This window comes from Drosophila rhopaloa, unplaced genomic scaffold (genome assembly GCF_018152115.1).
Source record: "Drosophila rhopaloa isolate 14029-0021.01 unplaced genomic scaffold, ASM1815211v1 contig_218, whole genome shotgun sequence".
Lineage (NCBI taxonomy): Eukaryota > Metazoa > Arthropoda > Insecta > Diptera > Drosophilidae > Drosophila > Drosophila rhopaloa.
The window spans coordinates 2,440,196-2,459,961 of record NW_025335104.1 but is presented as its reverse complement, the minus strand read 5'-3'; the positions used below and the strand labels follow the sequence as shown (position 1 = coordinate 2,459,961).

At 41.7% G+C, this 19,766-nt stretch overlaps 2 long non-coding RNA genes across 4 annotated transcripts; both read left to right on the top strand.

Moving 5' to 3' along the window:
* Nucleotides 1-10,268: 10,268 nt before the first annotated feature.
* LOC108041330 lies at nt 10,269-12,108 on the top strand. 3 transcript variants are annotated; one of them, XR_006417683.1, is made up of 5 exons: nt 10,269-10,672; nt 10,730-10,952; nt 11,015-11,078; nt 11,133-11,445; nt 11,999-12,013. It is a non-coding gene; the product is annotated as an uncharacterized LOC108041330 (long non-coding RNA). The 3 variants fall into 3 exon arrangements; XR_006417682.1 differs by having other exon boundaries at nt 10,270-10,672; nt 11,133-11,412; nt 11,999-12,108; XR_006417681.1 differs by lacking the exon at nt 11,999-12,013 and having other exon boundaries at nt 10,281-10,672; nt 11,133-11,564.
* Nucleotides 12,109-18,289: 6,181 nt separating this feature from the next.
* Nucleotides 18,290-19,440, top strand: LOC108049659. Its single transcript, XR_006417684.1, has 4 exons — nt 18,290-18,684; nt 18,742-18,964; nt 19,027-19,090; nt 19,145-19,440. It is a non-coding gene; the product is annotated as an uncharacterized LOC108049659 (long non-coding RNA).
* The last annotated feature ends 326 nt before the right edge of the window (nt 19,441-19,766 follow it).

The window sequence follows — 19,766 nt, the reverse complement described above, 5'->3', positions numbered from 1 at the left end:
CCGTAACTTTGCCAGCTCAGGATTTCGTGATTTTTGTTCTTCCCAAAAAATTGAGCTTCACTTAATTGCAACGGGCGCGAGTAGGGCAAATGGCCAGGTTGAACGTATTATGAGCACACTTAAAAGTATGTTGACCGCTGTCGAAACAAGTCAGAGATCGTGGCAAGATGCATTGGCCGAAGTACAGTTGGCAATGAATTCCACAGCTAATCGAGTCACCAAGGTCAGCCCATAAAAAATGCTTATCGGTAGGGAAAGCTAGACCTTTCGGCCTATTGCCAATAGGTGAAGAAGAGGATAATTTAATTAATAGAGAATCCGTAAGAAAACAAGCTAAGGAGAATATGGAAGTTAATGCTCGTTACGACAAACGTAGATTTGATAAGAACAAAGCAAAAATAATTAAATTTAACGTTGGAGACCATGTATTGTTGAGAAAGGAAGAGCGACACCAGACAAAACTTGACCCAAAACATAAAGGTCCGTTTGAAATCATTGAGTTACTAGATGAGTAAGAGAACATATAACATTCGGCATTGCCGAATAGACAAATAAGTGAAGAAGTTGATGAAGAATTCGACGACTCAAAAGGAGCTGAGTCTGATTCCCAAGTGGGAAATGAAGATATGGATGGCACTGTAGGTGCTTTGGAATCCCAAGAGGGGATTTAATGACCGCACCATAACAGATGGACATGTTATGGCGGGGGTCAGTGGTGACCGCACCATAGCAGAAGGACTTGCTATGGCGGGGGTCGGTAATTTGGTGTGAATGAAAATGCACAAGTTGATAAAGTTCATAAGTTAGTATGAATTGTTAAATATGGTTAAGAAATAAAAGTAATGTAAAGAATGTTATCAAGAAACTACACTAATGTTATTGTAATGTGTTAAAGGAACTACACAAATGTTAAAAAGTGTTAAAGGAACTACACTAATGTTATATAGTAAGATGTGTTAAAGGAATTACACAATTGTTAAAATGTGCCAAAGGAAATGCACAAATGTTTTATTTTACAAAAAGAGAATAATGTTATTAAAGAATAACTAAATGAATTAATGAGATTATGTTTAATTGAAGAAATGTTAATGAAATGTTTTAAAGAATAAAAATGAATAACAACTGACGTGTGAACATGGAGTGATTTAATGATAGCACACGAGGACGTGTGATTTGTCAGGAAGGCCGTGTCGGAGAGCTGGTACATGTTCTCTGTAGGTCAGTGTGTGTTCGCTTAAGTGCATTTCCTAGAACGTCATTAAAAGTAGGCGACGCATAGGCGGGACATATTTTGGAACTTTGGATTGTAAATGCGCAGTTAAAGGGAAAGAAGCATAGTAGCGGAAATTGAGTGTCTGCTACTGAGTGAGGTCTGATCGTATGTCGCGAACTGAGTGAGAACAGAGGCAGGAGCAAAGAAGGAATTGATAAAATTGAGCTCTGCGTTCTCGGAGGTCAGTTCGATTTGCGGCATAGAGACGAGCAGAACTTGCTGTGCTTAGGAAATTAAATAAAAAATGAATCCGTCACCAAACGAGCCCCCGATATATATATATTCTTGATCACCATCACCAGGAGAGTCGATTTAGACATGTCCGTCTGTCCGTCTGTCCGTTTCTACGCAAACTAGTCCCTCAGTCTTAAAGCTATCTTTTTAAAACTTTCCCAAAAGTTTTCTTTCTATTGAAATTGTGTATAAGTCGGTACGAGCCGGATAAGCCGACTATATCATATAACCCCCATAGGTACAAAGGGTAACTTTGTTACGACCCTACACCACTGGGTCGACGGCGTCTACGCAGACGACACCCGGCAGACTTATGGATTCTCGGCCGTGACAGAGACGGGCGTCTCCTTTAATCCACACATCTTGATTAACGTATGACCGGCTATGACCACACCTGATTTGCCCTAGAATGGAGCACCCGCTACCCGCCTTCTTGGGATCTTTAGAAATAATTTATCAATACAGTAAAACAATGTCCATCCTTGTGTGGAGTGTTCAACAAAAAAATTTAAAAAAAAGAAAAAAAAAATCAAAAAATTAAAAAAAATAAAATTGAAAATAAGTGGAATTTTGCTGTTTTTTCTATTTATAAATTTATTCCTTTGATATATAGTAGTTATAGTTTTGTAATAACTGCAAAGGTACATAATCTTCGGCTTGCCGAAGTACGAGTACATACATAGCTGGTAACAGCGGGGGCGCGAGAGAAGTTGTCAGCCCATAGAAATATGCTAGCTCGCACTTTTCATAAGTTGGTCTCCAAGGCGCGTTTCGGGTGATCGTATTTCTGTCGGCCGCTTGGGTTTAAACTTTAAAGACTAGTACTCAGATCGACAAACGAGAGTTCATCAGATTAAAGCGTGCTACGGTCGTACTGTCAATCAGCTGGGTTTGTTGACAAGCAGTTAAAATTCAAATATCGTATTTGCGGGAAAGCGCATTTAAAAGATATTATTAACTACCTTGGCAAGACAAAACTGCCGCTGTACAAAGAAATTAAAAAACTATACAATTTAAATTTAACAGTTGTTTTTTTTTAATTTACTGATAATTATTTGCTAATTTAAAGTTCATAGCTGCACTTTTATTGCGTTTTTTTCGTACATTCTGGACCTAAAACACATTTTGCTCTGACAAGAGGCACCCCAGATAGTATTAATGTTATTTTGTCCTCACATGTAAACTCCTGCAATCGACTTTTGCGAGTTTTTGACTTTTTCCCTCCATTACTTATAATATTCAGTGAGAAGAGCACGCCAAAAGATTCAATTTTGTAATCTTTTCGCTAGGGTTCACCAAAAGTTCATATCCGCAGACTGGCAACGCTATGCAATTTTCTGGTATTTTTTTCGTCGATCTGAAGACCGAGGTAAAAAAAAACGTCGACGAAGAGTGAACGCCAGCTGTTTGCCTCTCGCTCTCTCTCATGACTGGCGGACAGTTTTCGTCGATCTGAGTACTAGGCTTAAATCAGATCAGGGTAAAGAATATGCAGTTACTCTAATCTGCGAGTTACTGAAATACCTTCCTAGCATTCCCATACCAGACAAAAGTGCAAGAACAGTAGCAAAAGCTATGTATATTTGAATCTTTTATTCATTACGGACGTGGGCACTGAATATAAAAATTCAATTATTAAAGATTTATTTAAATATTTAAAAATTGAAAACATCACATCTACTGCACACCACCATCAGACTTTAGGAACAGTAGAAAGAAGCCATAGAACATTTAACGAATACGTTAGATCGTACATCTCATCTGTCAAAGCAGATTTTGACGTTTGGCTTATATACTTTACATATTGTTTCAATACAACACCCTCTATGGCACATGATTATTGTCCATATGAATAAGTTTGCGGTAAAACTTCAAATTTGCCAAAAGAATTTAATAGTATAAATAGGATAGAAACATTATATAATATAGAAGACTACACTAAGGAATATAAATTTAGACTAGAACAGTCATATAAAAGAGCCAGATTAATGTTAGAGACAAATAAACAAAAACAAAAAAATAATTATGGCAAAAATATCTTTAACTTTAAACTAAAAATTGGAGATCAGGTCTTATTAAAAAATGATGTAGGACATAAATTAGACTTTAAATATACCGGACCATATAAGGTAGAAAGTATAGGAGAAAAGGATAATAAAACAATTTCTAATATAAAAAACAAAAGCAAATAGTTCAAAGGGATAGTTTAAAGATATTTTATTAATAATATTAGTGTGGCCATACATCAAAAAATAATAAAAAAATATATATATATAGTAACATACCCACACCATATCCCCAAACTCCAAAAAGCTTTTATCCCCCAATACTGTAAAATTACAGACGCAGCTCAAACCTAGATCGCTCTCTTGCTCAGTGCTCTCATTTTGGACACTCTCAATTTATCAATAAAGTTCTTTCTCCCAATCGAAGGTTTAATAAGCGCTAGTTTAGTTTATAAGTTCGAGTTTTAAGTTGAATCTTGTAAGGAGCAGACCTATCTCTCCCAGTTCGCGTTTACACTATTTTGATAAATAAAAATTATATTTTTTTCAAAGTGTTAAATCCCGAATTTGTTATTGGCGCAGCCGGTAGGATATAACTTTTTATACGGTTATATCCTTAAAGAACCCAAACGTCGTTCGTCCCAGTGCAATTATAAACCAGCTATCGCAGTGTCGGTTTGTGTCGCTAATATACGAACGGAAACCTCAATTCTTTGCAACACGCTATCGAAGCTCAGGTTGTGAGGTTTTTTTTAACAAAACATAAATCTTGACCCGTGTGACTGTCAAGTAACTAAAACAAAAAAAATAATTTTTTTTGCAAAAACCCGTTTTATTGTAAAAGTTAGTGCCTTTGTTCGTAACACAAGGGTTACTAAAAAATAAAACACCTTAGTTCTCCCTCACCAGTGGTAAGAGACAAGGTATACAAATTTTAAATCAAATTCATAATACAAAACTTTTAAAATTGTGAAAAATTTATAAAACTAAATAAAAAACCAAAAATGGCAGACCCAGTGCTATTATTGTCAGAAAACCATCTAAATCAAGCCCTGAACCAAATCAGGCAAGTGCCGCAATTTGGAGGCAACACGCTCGAACTCAGCCCGCTCATCAGGAGGATTGACTTCATCCTGGAGTTGTACCCCACAACATGTATACGCCAGTCGAGCGTATTCTTCAGTGCGATTGAAATGCAGCTTCACGGAGATGCCCAGACGATATCTCAACTATCAACAGCCAGATGCTGGAGGGATTTAAGGAACGCCCTCATCAACGAATATAAAACCCAGACGCCCTGCGAAGAACTACTAAGACGTCTGTATAACACCCCCTTTCCTGGGTGTATACGTAAGTTTGTTGAGGACATTGAGTCCAAATCTTTTGTAATATTAAATAAATTAGTCTTTGAAAATAACGCTTCAAATACAATTTTATACACAAATGCTCTTAATAATACAGTTAAAGATGTTATTATGAAAAAATTGCCAGACAGACTTTTTATGACATTGGCTAGGTATGATATTACTATGGGGGATCGCAGCCAAATCAAATTACAAACAAGTCCAAATGCTGCAAAACCGTGCAATGAGGAATATTACTAATTGCCCTTGGTATGTGCGTGGGTCCACCCTCCACAGGGACCTAAATATCCACACTGTGGAGCAGCAGATTGGCCTACACACCAGTAGGTACAGCGACAGACTGCTTAGACATCGGAACCGACTCGCAAGAAGACTCCTGCCAGCTAGACCGCTCAGGCGGCTCAAGAGACTTGGGTTCGCCAAAACAATCAGACAACCATAAATATGATCTCCAATAAAGTCCTTTTGCTGAAGGCATAAGGTTTGGTTCAAATTCATATACAAAACTACATTGTCAAGGTACTTAAAGATTGTACGGGTTCTATGTTTAATAAATAATATTTAAAAAAAAAAAAAAAAAATGATATTACTAATGCTAATAACCTAAAATGTGTAGCACAACAAGAAGGTTGTTATGAAACATTTTATTCAGATCGAACAAAGAATTCACAAAGTCAAAACCAAGATAAGAGAAATTAAGAAATACTAATAAACAACAAAGAAATACTAATAAACAACAAAACTATAATTCCCAAAACCAATACAGACAGCAGAATAATATTTCCCCAAATCAATATAAGCAACAGGCTAGTACATCTCAAGGCCCATAAGCCTTATTATAATAAAAATAACAGCGAACCTTTTTATGAAAACCACCCATTATATCAAGCAACAAAACAAGAATTCCAACAAAAATTAAATTATAATCAAGTTAGGAATCCTATAAATTATCAATCACAACAAAATGGGGCTAATGATCCTAATCGACCAATAAAAAGAAATCGCGAAAGTAAGAGTGGCCATATGAAAATGGATACCGAAAATTTTCATCAACAAGCCTCGGACACCGAACAGGAAATAGAAACCCTTACATACGAATCATCATGAATAACCAAGAGTTCCGATGTGTTGTAGACACAGGCTCTTCTATTAATTTAATTAAAGAAAATTACTTTCATTTTCCAACCAAAAATACACCTCTTAAAGTTCATACCATAAATGGTAATACTTAGTTAAATTTATCCGTGTCCTACCATGCAAGTAATCTTTGTCCGACCAAACAAACATTTTGGGTCCATAATTTTTCCGATAGATATGATATGCTCATAGGAAGAGAATATCTCGAAGCTTGTAACGCAATTATTAATTATAAATCAAAAACAGTTAATTTAAACGGTTATCAATTCGGAATGAGATTTAATTATAACGATTTCGAATATAAACAAGGAGAAACAGCCATTGATTGCTGCGATCCCCCATTTTCAACAGATACACCTTTTAATTTTGCAATAAATAACGACTTGCAAGAAACCAATAAGTTTAGATTAGAACACCTTAATGACGAGGAAAAAGATAATCTTAAGAAAATTTTATATGAATTTAGCGACATACAGTACAAAGAAAGTGACAATTTGACTTTCACTAGTACTATCAAGCATGTCATTCATACAAAAAATGAGCAACCGGTTTACAAAAAACCATTCAAATATCCTCAAGCTTACGACCAAGAAGTCGATTCGCAAATGAGAGATATGATAAAACAGGGAATAATTCGAAAGTCAAATTCGCCTTATTGCTCACCCATTTGGATAGTACCTAAGAAAGGTGATGCATCTGGAACAAAAAAGTTCCGTATTGTAATTGACTATCGTAATTTAAATGAAATTACGGTAGATGACAAATACACTATCCCGGTCATGGATGAAATCTTGGACAAACTTGGTAGATGCCAATATTTTAAAACTATTGACCTTGCAAAAGGTTTTCACCAAATACAAATGGATGAAAATTCTATTCCAAAGACAGCTTTTTCCACCAAAAATGGCCATTATGAATATACTCGTATGCCTTTGGATTGAAAAATGCCCCTGCTACCTTTGAAAGGTGCATGAACAATCTCTTAGAAGATTTGATCTACAAGGATTGTTTGGTCTACATGGACGATATTATCGTGTACTCCACTTCATTGGAGGAACATGTATTATCTTTGCGAAAGGTATTTGAAAAATTACGAGAAGCTAATCTCAAGCTTCAACTCGACAAATGCGAGTTTATAAAAAAGGAAACAGAATTCCTTGGACATATTATAACAACAACTGGTATAAAACCAAATCCTCTCAAAATAGAGGCAATAAAAAATTTCCCTATACCCAAATCCCCAAAACAAATAAAATCCTTTTTAGGTCTTTGTGGTTTTTATAGGAAATTTATCCCAAACTTTGCTAAAATAGCAAAACCAATGACAGCAAAGCTTAAAAAAGGCGTAACTTTAAATGTAAAAGACAATGATTATGTACAAGTGTTTGAAAAACTTAAACTTTTAATAATGTCCGATCCAATACTTATATACCCAAATTTCGAAAAACCATTTTCATTAACAACAGATGCAAGTAATATGCTATAGGAGCAGTATTATCGCAAAATCATAAACCAATCTGTTATGCCAGCAGATCTCTTAATGAACACGAAATTAATTATTCGGCAATAGAAAAAGAACTTTTAGCTATTGTCTGGGCCACCAAATATTTCAGGTCCTATCTTTTTGGCTGAAAATGTCTGATCCTAAATGATCACTGGCCTCTAGTATGGCTCAATAATATTAAAGCACCTAATATGAAATTACAACGCTGGAAAATCAAACTAAATGAGTTTGATTATGAAATAAAATATTTGCCCGGTAAAGAAAACCATGTGGCAGACGCCTTATCTAGAATAAGAATAGAGGAAGCCTATTTAGGAGAGACTTCCAGTAATTCAAATACAATAACAACAGTAGCTACACTGCATAGTGCACCAGAAGATAACCAAAACCACATTTCAATAACAGAAAGACCACTGAATTATTATAACAGACAACTAGAATTTATAACAGGAGACTTAAATGAAGTCGAAGTAATAAATTATTTTTATAAAACAAAAATCATGATAACATATAAAGAAATGACAATGGAATACGCAAAAGAATTAATAATTGAATACTTTTCTAATAAGAAAAGCGTAATATATTTTCCAATTGAAACAGACTTTTTAATTTTCTATTCTATTCTATTTTCTATTCCAGGAATAGAAAAGCAAATAGCACTTTTTAAAGAAAAATATTATTTTCTCGATCACCAAAAATTAATTCAAAATTTTATTAATGAATGCGAAGTATACAGCATCGCAAAAACAGAACATAGAAATACTAAATTAGAATTCGAAATAACCCCCCGAAATAATCCAAGAGAAAAATATGTCATTGATTTTTATATGATGGATAATAAACAATTTTTATCTTGTATAGATATTTATTCAAAATTTGCCACCTTAATAGAAGTCAACAGTCGAGATTGGTTAGAGGCAAAAAGAGCATTAACTAAAGTTTTCAATGAAATGGGTAAACCAAGCCAAATTAAAGCAGACAAAGATTTAGCTTTCATGTGTGCAGCATTGCAACTTTGGTTAAAATTGATATAACAAGAAGCAAAAATGGAATTTCTGACGTTGAGAGATTTAATAAAACGGTAAATGAAAAGTTAAGAATCAGAAACAGACATAGAAAATAAGATAACAAAATTTGAAACTATTCTTTATGTCTATAATCATAAAACAAAATATAACAAGACAGACAGAACTCCTGCAGATATTTTTATTTTCGCTGGAACTCCAAAATATAATACACAGTCAAATAAAATCAATAAAATAGAAAAACTAAATGAATCACGAAATAAATTTGAATTTGATATTAGATATCGACAAGCTCCACTAGTAAAATCAAAAACCACTAATCCGTTTAAAAAGACAGGAAAAATCACAAAATTAGATAATATTCATTACGAAGAAGTTAACAGAGGAAGAAAAATAATACATTATAAGTCTAAATATAAGAAAACAAAGAAAACAAGGGAGAACGCTATAGTCGAGTGCCTCGACTATTAGATACCCGTTACTCAGCTATCCAGAAATCCTTATAGAGAATTAACGTTGACTCTGTTGAGCACCTTGGCCAGCTGTTCCAAAGTCATCCGTTAGATGGCGCCATGAAAGGCGGAAATGTAGGCGCTAGCCAGGCTTAAGCGTTTAATGGGTTTTTGGACGTTAGAGTGGGCGTGGCAAACTTTTATTAGGCCAATCTATATTTATTGACGAACCAAATACATCAATTAAAATTTTCATAATAGCATCAAAACTGTGGCCACAGCTTGTGGGCGTCAGAGGGGGCGTGGCACCATTTTGAAACAAACTTGCGCTGCGTAGGAACTCCTAAAATCTACATGCAAAATGCCAATCTTCTAGCTTTTATAGTTTCCGAGATCTCAGCGTTCATACGGACAGACAGACAGACGGACAGACGGACATGGCTAGATCGACTCGGCTAGTGATCCTGAACAAGAATATATATATACTTTATAGGGTCGGAAACGCTTCCTTCTACCTGTTACATACTTTTGCACGAATACAATATACCCTTTTACTCTACGAGTATCGGGTATAATTAACGAAAATAAATACGATAATTCCAGATGCACGCCAAATGAAAACCAAACCTAACTTGTTGATCAACACTGTCAACATTCTATTAATTTTAATACATTTTACAAAACTTACCAATGACCAAAATTTGGAAATCAATCCCGTTCAAGCAAAAAACGGTTATTTAATATTTAAAACAGGAACCTTGGACTTACCAACTTATTACGAATATCATTTTTTAACCGTCAACTTAACCGTCAACTTAACAGAGAAATTAAACAGAGAAATGAATGGAATTAGAATTGCAAAACGTAGCAAACGAGGTCTTATAGATTTTATAGGCACAGCATACAAATATCTATTTGGAACATTAGATGAACAAGATAAAGAAGAATTAATAAATAAAATTGAAAATTTAGAACAAAACACAATTCAAGTTAATGAACTTAATAAAGTAATAGAAGCGGTAAACAAAGGTATTGAAACAATAAATCATTTAAGCTTGGTCTATGATGTAGACGAAAGGCTGGCATTACTTATTTTTAATCTACAAGAATTTACTGAATATATAGAGGACATAGAACTAGGAATGCAACTTACTAGACTAGGCATTTTTAACCCTAAATTACTTAAGCATGATACTTTAACACATGTTAATTCAGAAAAATTATTCATAATAAAAACCTCTACTTGGTTACAAACCAATACTAATAAAATATTGATAATTTGTTATGGAACTGCATTTGGTCCTGGGACGGCGCCGGCTAGCTCCCGAATCCCCAGGGCGGAGTATCCCCAATGTCCCTACAGATTCCACAACATAAACATCGATATACGCGCGTCTCACTTCACAAAAACTATCGCTCATCACTAACAAACAAAACAAACCAAAATGTAAACAATGCAAACAATTAGGAGTGACGGGAAATATATGGCGTTTTGGTGGCTATTGGTGACCTAGCCAAGCACGCCCACCCAACCAAGGATGCCCCGGAGGATTCTGCGGAGGCATCACCCATAATCAGCTGGTCCAAGTCACTCCTCGCGACTAGGACAGCTCCATCTCCCCCCACAGCGACAACTCACTCGCACATTTCGGTCTTCATGTACATTTAATATCCACAGTAAGTACTAAAGTTAACATAACTTGCTCTCCTAGTAAGTAAATTATCATTCCTTAGCCTTTACGACCAAACTTGGCCACCGTCTACAAATTTACGCGGTCAAAGCGGAAGATTACCTTCCTTTGGCAAAGGCTACAGGCGCCGCGGAAATAATGTTCCACCAGACATGTATTGGTGGAACTCGCAGTGGAACGAGGCGCAAAAAAGGGCACACACTAGGTATGTGTCGGGTCACCTAATCCTGAGGAGCTCCTAGGGAAAAGAAGGGACAGGCCAAACGGTAAGTATTACGCGCTGTAAACAATCCCGCCGAAAACTAATAATCGCGACCCTTTTTTACAGGCAACAACGAGGACAAGAATTGAGGTTTTCGGGTCTAAGTCCGGATAAATTTACAGGTCAACAGGTAAGTACATAAATTTAATAATGTGCACAGTTAAATTAACATTAATAATTTCAGCCACTTCTGGGCTAGGCGCCGGGCTAACTATGCCCCGACTGCGGCGTACTCTGCCGGAGGCCAGCACCAATAAGGGCCTGGAACACCCGGAGGAACGGTGGTTAAGGAAGGGATAGATGGCGGTGCCTCTCAACGCCGCGCGCACTGGCAGCCTTACGATCCCAAAACAGGTGGGTCTTAATAGCCCGGAACGGACTCACCGGCGTATATAAGAAAGCGTTGGCGGCGTCCGAGGATGACGAGTTATGGTGTCCAAAACGTATCTCTGGGTTGTAAGAAGGTGCGTATAGGTACGCATGCCAATATCCAGATTGTAAGTCCCGATTTTATCTTCCAATTGAATATCCCAATTTTAAATATCCAATTTGAACGTCCAATTTAATTAGTCCAATTGAGTCTTCCAATTTGAATTCCGGATTTAAACTTCCGATTTAAATTCCTCCAATTTAAATATTCCGGGGCCCTTTGTATTGGGACCCCGGTTGCCCTATGAATAATTATTTATAAATAAAATAAACTATTAAACCTAACACAAAATTTTCTAACACTCACTTTTTTTTTTATATTTCGGCACAAACACTACTTGGACATTTTTATGTTCTGTTTGCTGGGACAATATGGCTGCGACTATATAGAAATTTGCCTATCATGCCTATATCTCGCCATATTCCCTTCGCCTCTCTCGAAATTGGGTCATTGGACATATCAAGGCCATCCTAGCCATACCCAGAGCGAACCGGGCTAGTTTAAATAGCTAGATAGCCAAGACATCAGCAGAAGGGGGCGCCACTCCAGTAGGAGTTGCCACCCTCCCACTTTATCGATAGCCCTACCAAAAACGAATACCTCCTTCTTAATTCTTCCAGCCGATTCCAACTCGAAATGCAACACCACCCAAGGATTTAGAGAGACGCCTCCGAACCATGGCCACTCGACGAAATCATTGGGAGCATTGGAGATCGGTGCCTGGCGAAATCCGCATGCAGTTCCAAACGGTGCCCTACGCGGGGCCCACGCATGCCGGTAAGTACTGCCTTTGTTTTTTGTGTTGTGCTCCTTTAATTTATGCTGCCTCATTTCAGGTTATACCCGGATGTCCTTGGCGTGATACACCCCTATCCGACGTCCTTGAAGATCCTCCAGCTCGTAAGCATTGTTGCCGACTGCTTTCACCACCCGAGCTTTGAGGAACTTCCGAGCAAACTTCGCGTTAAAGGCACTTTTGAAGTCGCTGAGGACGAAGTTACGGCGATACACTTCCTGGCCTGGCTTCGCAAGGAACGTCCGAGCTCTCTGGTCGTACTGCTGGCGACTTCGCTCGTACGACTTTTCGAGATTCGTCTGCACCTTGGCCTGGATCACTTTTAGCTTGTCGACTGTTCCCATCCCAGCAATCTCATGGTCGCACAGGGATTTCAACTTTCTCGCCAACTTGTAGCTGGCCCCGTTCAAGAACATGTGATGACCGAAAACCGTGAAGAAGGGCGTTTCGCCAGTTGCTGCGTGTATCGCGTTGCGAAGAGCCACCTCGATCTCCGGGAGAAATGCGTCCCATTCCCGATGGTCTTCCTCCAAATAACTCCGGATTGCCGCCAGCACGCTTCGATTAACTCGTTCTGCGGCGTTGCTTTGCGGAGAGTAGACTGGAGTCTTGATGTGGGAAATGCCGAAACTCTCCATTGCCTCCACGAAGATCTTTGACGTAAACTGTCGACCGTTGTCTGAGTGAATGATTTCCGGGACCCCGAACTTGTAGAATACCTCGTGGATGAGGAAATCTACCACGCTGGCGGCCGAGGCTTCCTTCATGGCTTTCAGAAACGTATACTTCGAAAAATGGTCGACGACAATGAAGATCCATGCGTGGCCCTTCTTCGATCTCGGATATTTTCCAAGAAAATCGATGTACAGTTTCTGAAATGGCTGCTCAGTCTGGACTCTTTCCCCAATACCAACTTGCATCCGGAAATTCGGCGCCTTGGACTCCTTACAGACCTCACATCTGCGTACAAAAGCTCGGACCTGCAGCACCATACCTGGCCAGTAGAACTGTCGCCGTAGGATTTCCAGAGTCTTTCCCATTCCGCCATGAGCTGCTGTTGGGTCCGTATGCGCACGCTCGATTAGGCTGTGGGTCAGACTCTGTGGGATCCACAGTTTCCATTCGGAACCTTCCATCTCATCGTCCAGATTTACCGAAGAGACTCTCTTGAAGATGAGGCCATCCACGATCTTCAGGTCCGGTAAGTTATCCAAGTTACTTTCCACCTCCTTCACTAACTCGAGATAATCTTCTCCAGCGAACTCGGTGGTTTCGAACCCCAACAAATCCGTCGGATTAACTACGAGCTCCTCCACACACCGTGAAAGGGTGTCTGCCACGACGTTCTCACTTCCTTTTCGGTGCTCGATGTTGAAGTGGAACCCTTGAAGCTGCAGCGACCACCTCGCCAACCGTCCCGACAGATCCTTCATGGACATGAGCCACTTCAAGCTGGCATGATCCGTGATGCAGGTGAATGGCATCCCTTCGACATATGGCCGGAACTTCCGGATGGCCATGAGCGCCGCGAGACACTCTTTCTCGGTCACGGTGTAATTTACCTGATGTTTATTCATCTTGGCCGAGAAAAAGGCAATTGGCTGCTCTTGTCCGTCGTCGTCTCGCTGGAAAAGCACCGCCCCGACTCCGACGTGTGACGCATCGCACTGGATAAAAAACCGTCTCTTGAAGTCTGCATGCACCAGGACTGGTGCAGTCGTTAAAGCCATCTTCAATGACTCTACGGCTAGCTGGGCCTCTGGACTCAAGGAAAACTTAGAATTTCCAGTTTTCTTCAGCGATTCAGTGAGCGGGGCGGCCAACGTCGCAAAGTTCTTTATGAACCGGCGGTACCATCCAGCAGTCCCAAGGAACGCTCTCACCTCCTTCATCGTCCTAGGCTCTGGCATCCTCCTGATCGCTGCTACTCGTCCCGGATCCATTCGTAGACGACCTCCACCAACGATAAAGCCCAGGTAGGTCAATGATTTGAAGCAAAACTTTGACTTACCCATACCTATCGTTAACCCCGCTGCTTTCAGGCATTCCGCGACTCTCCGAAGGTACTTGAAGTGGGTCTGGATATCTGGAGCCAGTATCAGCAGATCATCGAGGTAGACAAAAACGTTGGAGCGGATCTCAGCTGGGATCACTCGGTCCGGTCCGTAAGTCTCACCAACCGCTGCGCCGCGTTGCAAAGTCCGAAGGGCATCACCCGGAACTGGTAGAGAGGCCGACCAGGAACCGTAAGTGCCGTCAGTTCCTTGCTCTTCGGGTCCAACTCGATCTGCCAGAATGCGAACTTCAAATCCACGCTGGAAATGTAGAACGTTTGGTCGATTCTGGACAGGATTCCGTCGATACTCGGCAGCGGGTAAGCGTCTTTAATGGTCAAATCGTTCAATTTGCGCGCGTCTAAGCAGAACCGATCTTTCCCAGGCCTCGACACTACCGTCGTCCGGTTGCTCCACGGGCTCATGCTCTCCTCGATGACTCCGAGCGCTAGCATCTTGTCCACCTCATCCTCGACAACCTTCTGCTTCGCTGGAGACATGGGATATGGCCGATCCTTGAAGACCTTGGCTCCCTCGATCAGCTCGATCGTGTGCTTCTCCAAATTCGTCGTACCCAGACCATCCTTCTCAAATGTGAGAAACACCTCCTGGATCTCCGCGAGCTGTCGTGCGTCGGCCTCAGATAACGTCCAGGATTCGGGATCCGGTTTCTCCTCGTCGTCATCTTCCTGTTCGGCGTAGTGCTCCATATCCCTAGCGTGGATTTCGTCTGCCTTGACGCTTTCCGGGTCGCTGGGGCCTATCACCGCTGGAGCCAAGTCAAACGCCTGCCAGAAGTCCACTCCGAAATAGGCTTCCTGCTCCAGGTATGGACATACATAGAACAGGATCCGCTTTATCTGTCCTCGGTACTCCACAGGTAGCTCGACGCGTCCTATAATCGTGCGATCCTCTCCAGACGCCGTTCGGACCACAGACAGGTACTTCTGGATTGGTACATCCAACGCCTCGACGAGCTCTCTTCCACCTTTGCCCAGCAGGCTGACACTAGCTCCCGTGTCCAATAAGCCAGTCAGCTGTTGGGTCAGGATCCGGACTTCAGCGAATGGTCGAGGGTCTCCCGTTCCACTGCGCTTCACAGCGGCAACCACTTCTCGCCTCCTCGCTCGTCTCTTACGGAATCGATCCCTGGCCTTCTGGACTTTCCTAGACACCGTTCGCATGCCGGCTAACTGGTGCTCGGAGAAAATTCGGTTCCTGGTCTCCAGGTACCGACGCATCCTTTCCTCATAAGGTAAGTATTTTAAACTGTGCTTATTCCTACTCGTACATACTAAACCTTTTTTACATTCTAGAACATTTACTGCATCGCGGGACTCTTGTCTGGACGCATCCTTCCCGCTCTCAGATCGCCCAGCCGACCGTTTTCCGCGCAATCCGGACATCTCGGAGACACAGTGTCTGGCCTTCCGCATCGGTAGCAGAACAGGCGCCGTTCTGTTGCCGCGCAGTCACGGAACCCGTGGTCTACGGCTCCGCAATTCCAGCAGCCCGCTCGGAACGGATTTCGGGTCTTCGCTTGCAACGCCTCCACCTGCCACTGGGAATCCTCTGCAGTGTCGGGACCAGCTGCCTCGCTAACCCTGGCCTTCTCCGCCGGAGGATAACGCATCGGGTGCGCATAGGCCGCACGTCCTCGTCGTCCAAAATTGCGCTCCACCTCGCAGCACTCTTCCCTCAACTCGTCCACAGTCATCACATCCATTGCGTAAACGAATCTTGCGATACCCTCTCTCAAGCCCTTTTTAATTATTTTTACCATCTGTCGCTCTAACAGTGGTTTTTTTAGGCGAGAAGCTAGCTGCTGCATCGCATGGACATAGTCCTCCACGGCTTCTCCCGGCTGCTGTTCCCTCTGCAGAAGCTGATGCATCCGGTCGTGCTCCGTCTGGTGGCCTCGGAACCTGTCCATCAGCGCAGCACGCAGCTGTGGCCATCTTTCCACCCTACAGTGACGCACGTGGACCCAATACCACTCGCGTGCCCGTCCGGTTAGCAGCACATGGAAATGGCGGAGCACTTCCTGCCAAGGGCACTGGTACTGCCGCTGCAGGAACTCGAGCCGGAACAGGAAATCTTCCACCGAGTTTCGCTCGTCCTCGCCATCAAATGAAACGCCCCACCGCTCGATGCGAACCTGTTGGCTGCCGCCACCTGGCCCTGTATTGGCGTAAAAGCGCGGCTCCTCGCGGAAATCAGAAGCCCTGCGGTCCTCGAAGTGCCAATTTCGAGACTCGTTGCGTCGCCCTCGTTCGCCATCCAGAGGATATCCTGGACTGCTGCTCTCCACCGGAAACGACTCCAAGGGCCTTCTAGGCGGCTTTGGTGGAACCCTTGGTGGCGGTGGACGGGAGCCAATCGAACTTGCTGATGGTGCAGTCTTTGGAATCGCCCCTTTCTGGACCAGACTTGGAGCCAGTGGTGCCGCCGTGTCCGTCCAACCCGGATGTTGCTGCTGATCGGTATGGTTCCCCTGTGGAAGCTGCGGCCGCTGAGCAGCAGGCCTTAACACCTCGTTCATCAGCTTCATCATTTCCAGGAACCCACCTCGGATTTCATCCCTTAAGGACTGGCTGACGCCGGACTCCTGAGCCTTCCGATGGGTCTCTGCCGCCTGGGCCAATGCCACATTTACTGCCGATTTCGCCGCGTTGTCCAGAAACGCCTCCGAGCTCACTTGCTCCGGAACTTGATGTTGCGTGGGATCTGCTCCCATCTGAAGTTCCCTGCGCAGCTCCTGATGAAGACGACCCAACGGAGTCCTTGGCAGTCCCATCGATATCCGTGGCTGTTCGGCCCCAGCAACCTCATCTAAATCGGTGGACCACAATTTCTCCTCTTCCTCGGCCGGAAGAACCTTCGATCGGAGATCGTAATTGGAAGGCATCGTACAGCACAAAAAAAAATATATATGTATATTTCCCTAAAAATTCTAATATAACACCCGAAACAAATCACCAAAAGAAATAAATACTTAAGAAGAAAAATAAATATAATAACGACAAGTAAATAATAAATAAACAGATAAATATATATACATGTAAGAACAGATAATAATTATTGAAACAAATTTTTAAATAACTAAATAAATGTATAATTTTAGGAAAGATATTTATAAATTTTTTTGTAAATAAATAAATACTTGGGAAAATGAATAAATAATTTAGATAAATAAATGGAATTAATAAATAGAATAAATAAATAGATAAATAAATAATATATTATATTTATGATTTTTCCTTTTTATTTTGTTTCTTTTAAGATTTGAATTTGGGGAGATGGAACTGACCCTCGCCGGTGGACTTCCGACCTAGCTCGTCCGGTGCTTTCCAAAACCCAATTTTTCCCGTCACATCCTTCCACACGCCGCTCGTCAACTGGACTGGCTATCACTCTTGGTGATAGCCGCCAGTTAAGGACATCGGCTGCTCGTTGAGTCCTGTTGGCTTTGTTTTCCCGTTTGTGGTTTGATCCTTAAATCGAGGTGTTCGTGCAGCGCGTGTACATAAGTCACGGGTCACGAACACACATTTAAGCATCCAACCGACAGAAGGTATCAAACACATCCGAGAAACAAAAGCCTCAGGATCAACAAAAACAACAACTACGGATTAACTACAACGGACTTTACCCCAAAACACAAAATATAAATATAAATAAATAAATAAATGAAAATCTACGCCCTAACTATTTTATCACAGTTTACATACACGTATATCACAGAGTTATTGCACGGACCACCTTCGGATGCAAATCCTTCGATCCTATTACAGGCGAAGATGCCACCCGGCGGTCACGACCAGTGTTCTCTGTGACCAGGAGCCATTGCCTCTACTCGGAGTCAAGCCTCCTGCCTGCTCAAAAAAAAAAAATCCCCTAAGCCTTTCTACTCTGCCTCGCAGCCCACCACTCTCGGTGCAGTTGCATACAACCTGCTGTTGCGCTGCAAGTCACCGGAGCGGAGGCTATGCGAGGCAAATCCCTATATGCGAGACGTCGTCGTCTCGACGATTTATTTTTTTTACTTTGGGCGCCACTATGTTATGGAACTGCATTTGGTCCTGGGACGGCGCCGGCTAGCTCCCGAATCCCCAGGGCGGAGTATCCCCAATGTCCCTACAGATTCCACAACATAAACATCGATATACGCGCGTCTCACTTCACAAAAACTATCGCTCATCACTAACAAACAAAACAAACCAAAATGTAAACAATGCAAACAATTAGGAGTGACGGGAAATATATGGTGTTTTGGTGGCTATTGGTGACCTAGCCAAGCACGCCCACCCAACCAAGGATGCCCCGGAGGATTCTGCGGAGGCATCACCCATAATCAGCTGGTCCAAGTCACTCCTCGCGACTAGGACAGCTCCATCTCCCCCACAGCGACAACTCACTCGCACATTTCGGTCTTCATGTACATTTAATATCCACAGTAAGTACTAAAGTTAACATAACTTGTTCTCCTAGTAATTAATTTATCATTCCTTAGCCTTTACGACCAAACTTGGCCGCCGTCTACAAATTTACGCGGTCAAAGCGGAAGATTACCTTCCTTTGGCAAAGGCTACAGGCGCCGCGGAAATAATGTTCCACCAGACATGTATTGGTGGAACTCGCAGTGGAACGAGGCGCAAAAAAGGGCACACACTAGGTATGTGTCGGGTCACCTAATCCTGAGGAGCTCCTAGGGAAAAGAAGGGACAGGCCAAACGGTAAGTATTACGCGCTGTAAACAATCCCGCCGAAAACTAATAATCGCGACCCTTTTTTACAGGCAACAACGAGGACAAGAATTGAGGTTTTCGGGTCTAAGTCCGGATAAATTTACAGGTCAACAGGTAAGTACATAAATTTAATAAAGTGCACAGTTAAATTAACGTTAATAATTTCAGCCACTTCTGGGCTAGGCGCCGGGCTAAATATGCCCCGACTGCAGCGTACTCTGCCGGAGGCCAGCACCAATAAGGGCCTGGAACACCCGGAGGAACGGTGGTTAAGGAAGGGATAGATGGCGGTGCCTCTCAACGCCGCGCGCACTGGCAGCCTTACGACCCCAAAACAGGTGGGTCTTAATAGCCCGGAACGGACTCACCGGCGTATATAAGAAAGCGTTGGCGGCGTCCGAGGATGACGAGTTATGGTGTCCAAAACGTATCTCTGGGTTGTAAGAAGGTGCGTATAGGTACGCATGCCAATATCCAGATTGTAAGTCCCGATTTTATCTTCCGATTGAATATCCCAATTTTAAATATCCAATTTGAACGTCCAATTTAATTAGTCCAATTGAGTCTTCCAATTTGAATTCCGGATTTAAACTTCCGATTTAAATTCCTCCAATTTAAATATCCCGGGGCCCTTTGTATTGGGACCCCGGTTGCCCTACGAATAATTATTTATAAATAAAATAAACTATTAAACCTAACACAAATTTTTCTAACACTCACTTTTTTTCTATATTTCGGCACAAACACTACTTCGACATTTTTATGTTCTGTCTGCTGGGACAATATGGCT